Genomic DNA, 7,493 nt, shown 5'->3' with positions numbered 1-7,493 from the left:
TACCTACATATACTACATATTATGTAGTATGTGTGTGTATATATATACCTACATATACATGTATATGGCATTCAAGAAATGCTATGTATTGTGATACCTACATCTATATAAAGGAATAATTTTTAAAACTTTTATGATAAAGGTAAATACCAAATTCAGGATAGTATTATTATCTCTGAAGAGGAAGACATGGAAAATAAAATGGGAAGGGAATACTGGGTCTTCAACTATATCTGTAATGTTTTCCTTATTTTATAAAAGGAAAAATGTTAATATAGGTGTTGAGTACATGGGTGTTATTCATGTTTTTTATTTTTTCAAAATACTTGATTATTAAAATTAACTGAAATAATATTTCTCAATCTTATATCACACTTTGAAAAAATCATCTCACTTTTTCCAAAAAGGAGTTTACAGGTATTTTATTATCTTAATTATTTAAAGCAAATTTTAAAGGAACATTGCTGGGTGCAGTGGCTCACACCTGTAATCTCGGCACGTTGGGAAGCCAAGGCAGGAGGATCACTTGAGACCAGGAGTTGGAGATCAGCCTGGGCGACATAGTGAGACCCCATCTCTTTAAAAGAAAATGTGTGTGTATTTTATTTTTTTAATTGTCCAGGTATGATGGTGTACACCTGTAGTCGTAGCTACTTGGGAGACTGAGGTGAGAGGATCACTTAAGGCCAGAAGATCAAGGCTGCAGTGAGCTATGATTGTGCCACTGCTTTCTAAACAGGGTGACAGAGCAAGACTCTGTCTCTTAAAAAAATAAATAAGGTAAAATAAAAATAAGAGGCCCAGCACAGTGGCCTATGCCAGTAATCATTTCCAACACTTGAGGCGGCCAAGCAGGAAGAACACTTGAGCTGAGGAGTTCAAGACTGGCCTGGGCAAGACAGTAAGACCATCTCTACAAAAAATAAACAAAAAATTAGCTGGGCATGGTGATGCATGCTTGTAGTTCCAGCTGCTTGGGAGGCTGAAGTGGGAGGATTGCTTGAGCCTGGAAGGTCATGGCTGTAGTGAGCTGAGATCGCACCACTGCACTCCAGCCTGTGTAACACAGTGAGACCCTGTCTCAAAATAAATACAGCCAGGCATGGTGGCTCATGTCTGTAATTCCAGCACTCAGGGAGACCAAGGTGGGCAGATCATTTGAGGCCAGGAGTTCGAGACCAGCCTGACCAACATGGTGAAACCCCATCTCTACTGAAAATACAAAAAAATTAGCCAGGCGTGGTGGCACATGCCTATAGTCCCAGCTACTTGGGAGGTTGAGGCAGGAGAATCGCTTCAACCTAGGAAGTGGAGGTTGCAGTGAGCCAAGATCATGCTGCTGCATTCCAGCTTGGGTGACAGAGCAAGACTCCATATAAAATAAATAAATAAATACGTTTTTTAAAGTTGTGGTCAAACTTTAGGGTTAAGTATCTTTTTTTTTTCCAAGACAGGGTCTGACTCTGCTATCCAGACTAGGGTGTGATGGTACAATCATATAGCTAACTGTAAACTCAAATTCCTGGGCTCAAGTGATCCTCCTGAGCCTCAGCCTCCTGAGTAATTAGGACTATAGGTGTGCATCACCACACCTGGCTAATTTTAAGTGTGTGTGTGTGTGTATGTATATATGAAGTGGGGTCTCACTATATTGCCCAGGTTGGTCTTGAACTCCTGGCTTCAAGTGATTCTCCAGCCTTGGCCTCCTAAGGTACTAGGAGGCATGAGCCACCACAACTGGCCAATAGAGATCTTTTTGTTCTTCAATTTTGCCATGCAAATTAATAGAGATACTAGGTGTGGTGGACTAAATGGTGACCAAAAAGACATGGCCTAATCCCCAGAACCCATTACTATTGCCGTATATAGTAACAGACCGAATATTACCTTATAAGGCAAAATATGTAGTTAAGAATTTTAAGAGCTAGCATGGTGGCTCACGCCTGTGATCCCAGCATTTTGGGAGGTAGAGGCGGGCGAATCACCTGAGGTCAGGAGTTCAAGACCAGCCTGGGCAACATGGTGAAAGCCCATCTCTACTAAATATACAGAAATTAGCCAGGCATGGTGGCCTGCACCTGTAATCCCAGCGACTTGGGAGGTTGAGGTAGCTTGAACCCAGGAGGCGGAGGTTGCAGTGAGCCAAAATAGTGCCACTGCACTCCAGCCAGGGCAACAGAGCGAGACTCCATCTCAAAAACAAAAAAAAATTTAAGAGGAGCGTTATCCTAGATTGTCCAGGTGAGCTCTAAATCCAGTGACAAGTGTCTTTACAAGGCAAAGAAAGATAACACAGATAGGAAGAAGCAATGCCACCATGACGACACAGACTGGAATGACACCATTAACAGTCAAGGATGCCAAGAATCACTAGAAACTGGAAGAGGCAAAAACATTCTCCTCTAGAACCTCTAGAGAGAGTATAGCCCTGCTAACACCTTGATTTTCTTCTGACCTCCAGCACTGTGAAAGAATAAACTTCTGTTGTTTAAGCCACCCAGTTTACAGTAATTTGTTATAGCAGACATATTTTAAGAAGAAAACGGGGGGAATAAATTTGGTGTAAGGAAATGTTATAGGAAATCTAGGTCCACCTGCCTGGTTATGGTAACAAAGGGTGAATACTTTTCTTTCCTAAGTTAGCAACATCAGAAACATCTTTAAAGTCTTTTTCTACATGAATTTCCTTATTGATTGCAGTGATTTTAAAATATGTCCACAAATTATTTAATTGTACCCCTTTCAAAAAGTGGAGCCTAATTCTCCTCCTTTTGAGTATGGATTATATTTATTGGCTTATTTCTAACAAATACAATGTGGCAGAAGTGACCGTGTGTGACTTCCAAAATTAGGACATAAAAGGCTTTGTGGCTTTCTCCTGGTTCTTTGACTTAGATTATTCGCTCTGGGAAAAGCCAGCTGCCATGTCATAAGGATACTCAAGCTGCACTATGCAATGTCCATATGGCAAAAACTCAGTCCTCCTGCCAACAGGAAGCCCAAGAACTTGGGCTATCTGAGGACAGTCAGCCTTAAGATGACTGTAGTTCGGGGCTGGCCTTCAAGTGTCAGCAACGCAAGATGGCAGCCACCATGGCTCAGGAGTAAAAGTCCCTCACAATTTCCGACTGTTGGAAGAACTCGAAGAAGGCCAGAAAGGAGTAGGAGATGGCACAGTTAGCTGAGGTCTAGAAAATGATGAAGACAGGACACTTACAAGATGGACAGGGATGATAATTGGGCCTCCAAGAACAATTTATGAAAACCAAATATTCAGCCTTAAAATAGAATGTGGACCTAAATACTCACTAGCACCCCCTTTGTAAGATTTGTAACAAAAATTAATATACATGGCGTTAATAGTTCTAATGGAGTGGTGGACCCAAAAGCCATATAAGTGCTAGCAAAATGGCAGAATTCATATAGCATCAAAGTTGTCCTGCAAGAGCTTCAGCGCCTAATGATGTCTAAAGAAAATACGAAACTCCCTCAGCCGCCTGAAGGACAGTGTTACAGCAATTAATCAAAAAGAAAAACCACAGGCCCCTCCGCTTCCCCCCGATTCGATTTAAGCAGTCTTCATTTTCCACAGTAGTAAATTTTCTAGATACATCGTGTAGACCTCAAAGTACTGGAAAGGAAGCTCCCATTCAAAGGAAATTTATCTTAAGATACTGTAAATGATACTAATTTTTTGTCCATTTGAAATATATAAATTGTGCTATAACAAATCATCCTATCAAGTGTAACCACTGTCCACATAGTTGAATTTCTGGAATCAAGAAATTCTAATTGATTCCCATCAGAACTAGTGAGGCACATGTAACTCAACTGTGAAAAGAAACATCACACAATCACCTTGCTGATTACATGGCCTGGGGGTCTCTACCTTCTCCCCTTACCCTCCCACCTCCCACTTCCCTGCAACAACAGCCCTCTAGCTTGGCTTGTTAAAGTGGATGTGAAGGTTTCAGGTTGCAGCCTGTGGGACTACTGCTGGGTGTGTGGGGTGCTTCGCCTGCACCCCTGGTTTCTTTAAGTCTTAAATGATGCCCCTTCCAATCCATCATCCTTTCCCCACACTTCTCCACTCCTGCCTTTGGCAGAAGCATAGATTGTAACCCCTCCGCTCCCCTCTGAGATTGGCCTTTGGTAAGGAATTCAGGGCTTTCCCCGTATCTTCTCTCCCCCACCTTTATAGAGGGATGCTGCTTTTTCTTCCCTCCTCAAGTTCCTTTTTGCACCATCACCACTCAGTACTTTCCATGACACTTCCTTGCTTTGGCCAGAAGCCATCAGGTAAGGGTAGAAAGTCTCTAACCTCCCTTGATTAGTTTTGGAACCGTACTTATTCACTCTCCACCAGCCTGGGAAATGAATATTGGGTCCTCAGCCCTGCCATCCTCTGCTGTCATCAGCTGATGCATTGTTTTTAGCTCAGGTTTTGGTAAGGTGAAAAGGAAAGTCACCAGGGTTACTCAGACCTGCCGGCTCTCGGAGTCCTTGGTGGTTGAAATTGGAGAAAGACCACAAGAAGACACCTGTAAGCACACATGATCCCTCTGAATTGTTTTACTTTCCTGTAATTGCTTTTGCTTTTAAAAACTGAAGAAGTTTTAAACAGGGCTTTCATTTGGTCATCCTTGCAATCCATTGAGGTCTAGTTTGGAATCTGACAACTGGAACAGAAAGAACCTTGAATCTAGTGCATGCCTTGGTTTTGGTGCTGCTGCTGCTTCTCAAGATCCTCAGCAGGGATTAAGAAAGAACCCAGTGTGCACAGCAGATCCCTGAAATTGGCGGGCTTGACCTCCTGGCAAATTGCTGTGTCTTTCCAGTTTCTGTTCAGAGCCACTAAATGCTGAAATGTGGATGCATACTGAAATAAAAGTAATTCATTGTGTAAAAAAATAAAATAACTCTAGTTCAGGATGACATCTTGACTGCAAACTCATGAGGGACCCTGAGCCAGAACCCCCAGGTAAGCTGCTCCTAAATTCCTGAACCACAGCAGAAATTGTGAGATAATATTTAGTGCTTTAATCTACCAGATTTTGAGGTAATTCTTTTTTTTTTTTCTTTTTTTTTCTTTTTTTTTTTTTTGAGATGGAGTTTCACTCTTCTCACCCAGGCTGGAGTGCAATGGCGTGATCTCGGCTCACTGCAACCTCTGGCTCCCGGGTTCAAGCAATTTTACTGCCTCAGCCTCCTGAGTAGCTGGGATTACAGGTCCCCACCACCATGCCCAGCTAATTTTTGTATTTTTAGTAGAGACGGGGTTTTAACATGTTGGCCAGGCTGGTCTCGAACTCCTGAGCTCAGGTGATCCACCTGCCTTGGCCTCCCAAATTGCTGGGATTATAGGCGTGAGCCACCGCACCTGGCCTTGAGGTAATTCTTAACACAAATAACTAATACACTGATGCACCTTCTAAATAAAGTGCCATTTTTGTTCAGGAGGCCTTAGCATAACAAATATCACAATCCTATGAATCTCTAGAAGTTGTCATGTAGTAGATGATTACTGACATCACCACAAGTTATAATACCTTAAGAATGATACCATTCATTAAGTACTTCATATGTACATGAATTTTACCAATGCAGAAACAGCCTAGGAATCTGCTTAGTTCCTCTATTATTAACATCATACCTGAGTGTGGTACATTTGTAATGATCAATGAACAAATATCAATCCATTATTACTCATTAAATTTCATACTTCATTCAAATTTCCTCACTTTCTCTTTAATCTCTAAAATTCTATGAATCCATGGTCCTATTTCTGCACTGATTTGCTTGTGTTTTTTCTATATACTTCTGCATCTAAAATACTATTTTTACTAGATTTTTTACCAGACTAATTTCATTGAATGTCTTCCAAAGTATGAACACTTTTAAAGTTTTCTTAATATTCTCATGGTAACATCAAAATTTAAGGAAATCTGTTTGTCATCAAAAGGGGTTTTGGTAACTTGTTTTGTTAGATTTGCAAACTTTTCATATTACTTGCTCTTACATCACTTCCATGCTATTTCCTTTGCTTTTAGTGTAATTTTTTTCAAAATGGTAAAATAAAAGAAATGTTTATACATTATATTTTTAAGTATCTATTTCCTTAATCTACTAAGGTAAACTTTTCTCAAGGCATTTTAACTTAACAGGATATTACATAGAAAAAAATAGGTGAATAATATCTGACACACTTCAAATGTTCTTTGAACTTTGTTAGTTTAGTGTCAGTTACTGACTGCTTGAATTGGAGAACTCCCTGCTCATATCAGTAACAACTAGTCAAAATTATCAAGAACATTAAGAACACATCACAGAAATCACTGTCATCAGTTATTGATAGAAAGGAAGACTGCACAGTGAGATGATGTATTCAATAGAAGTTGTGTGTAGTAAAAATAAGAATTGTAAATGTAAGTCAACAGTAAATCCAAAAGCCATGTCTTTCAAGGGAAATTTTAAAACTATGTTTCCTACTTTCAAATCCTTTCATCATTACAAGAGTTATTCTTTTCTGGTTAAAAAATCTTGCCTACCTCCTTTTAAAAGTTATTCTTTAAAACATTAGGCCAGATGAGCTAATTTCAGACGGCTTATTTACCTGCTCATGGATTTATATGCCACCTGCTTTTGCTTTTTCTACAGATGCAAAGTCAACCTCTAGGGCAAAATTCCACCTTTCTCTTTCTGCCACACAAGTGGTAAATAACATGACCCAATAAATTTTAGCATTTCCCCAAATGTGTAGGATACAAAAAATGTATTCATTCATGTGAGATATAAAAATGTACACTCACACTTCTGAAATCAACAGCCAGCCATTTCACACTTGGGCCAAAGGCAAACAAACATAATTCTCACTGGCAGCTGGACAACATTCCGAGCTGCCACCACATTAATTAACTCACCTCAATCAGATTCCACTTCAACTTGCACAGCTTGCTGCCAAGAAGCCTAGCAATAAATTGTTAGGTTAAATACTGAACAAGGTAGGGAAATACCATATGGTATGTTGTTATAGAGGGTGGGATATTCTTGTTTAACACTAGTAGCAGGGTTTTCCATTTACTTTTTATTGTCTCTTGTGATTTGAGAAAAATGAGTATATGTTCTTGTTGATAAATGAACTTGCATGTCTTATTGTGAAGGGGAATGGGATGGTAACAAGTTAACAAAACACCTTTGTCCACAAGCTTATATAGTTGATATTCCCTAAATCTGAAGACAACAGCTTACTTAGCAAGTGCTGGGAGCCCATTAATGGTAAATTATTGGTATTAAACCTTTGGGGATTGTCAAGGAACAAAGACCTCAAATTCCCTTTCACTGAGGTCTACTGGGAATTTACAAATAAATACAAACTACTTATAACTGAAAAAAATTGTAGCTTAGGAGTCAAGATTTAAGTGTGAGTCTAGTTTCTGCCTCTGACTGACTGTTCACTTTGGCCAAATCACTTAACTTCTCTCATATTATATCCT

At 39.8% G+C, this 7,493-nt stretch overlaps 1 pseudogene; it reads left to right on the top strand.

Moving 5' to 3' along the window:
- Positions 1-3,066: 3,066 nt before the first annotated feature.
- Positions 3,067-3,523, top strand: LOC112617448 (annotated as a pseudogene).
- Positions 3,524-7,493: the final 3,970 nt, after the last annotated feature.

The sequence above is a fragment of the Theropithecus gelada genome, unplaced genomic scaffold (genome assembly GCF_003255815.1).
Source record: "Theropithecus gelada isolate Dixy unplaced genomic scaffold, Tgel_1.0 HiC_scaffold_177, whole genome shotgun sequence".
NCBI classification, from domain to species: Eukaryota; Metazoa; Chordata; class Mammalia; order Primates; family Cercopithecidae; genus Theropithecus; species Theropithecus gelada.
This window is presented reverse-complemented; position numbering and strand designations above follow the sequence as displayed.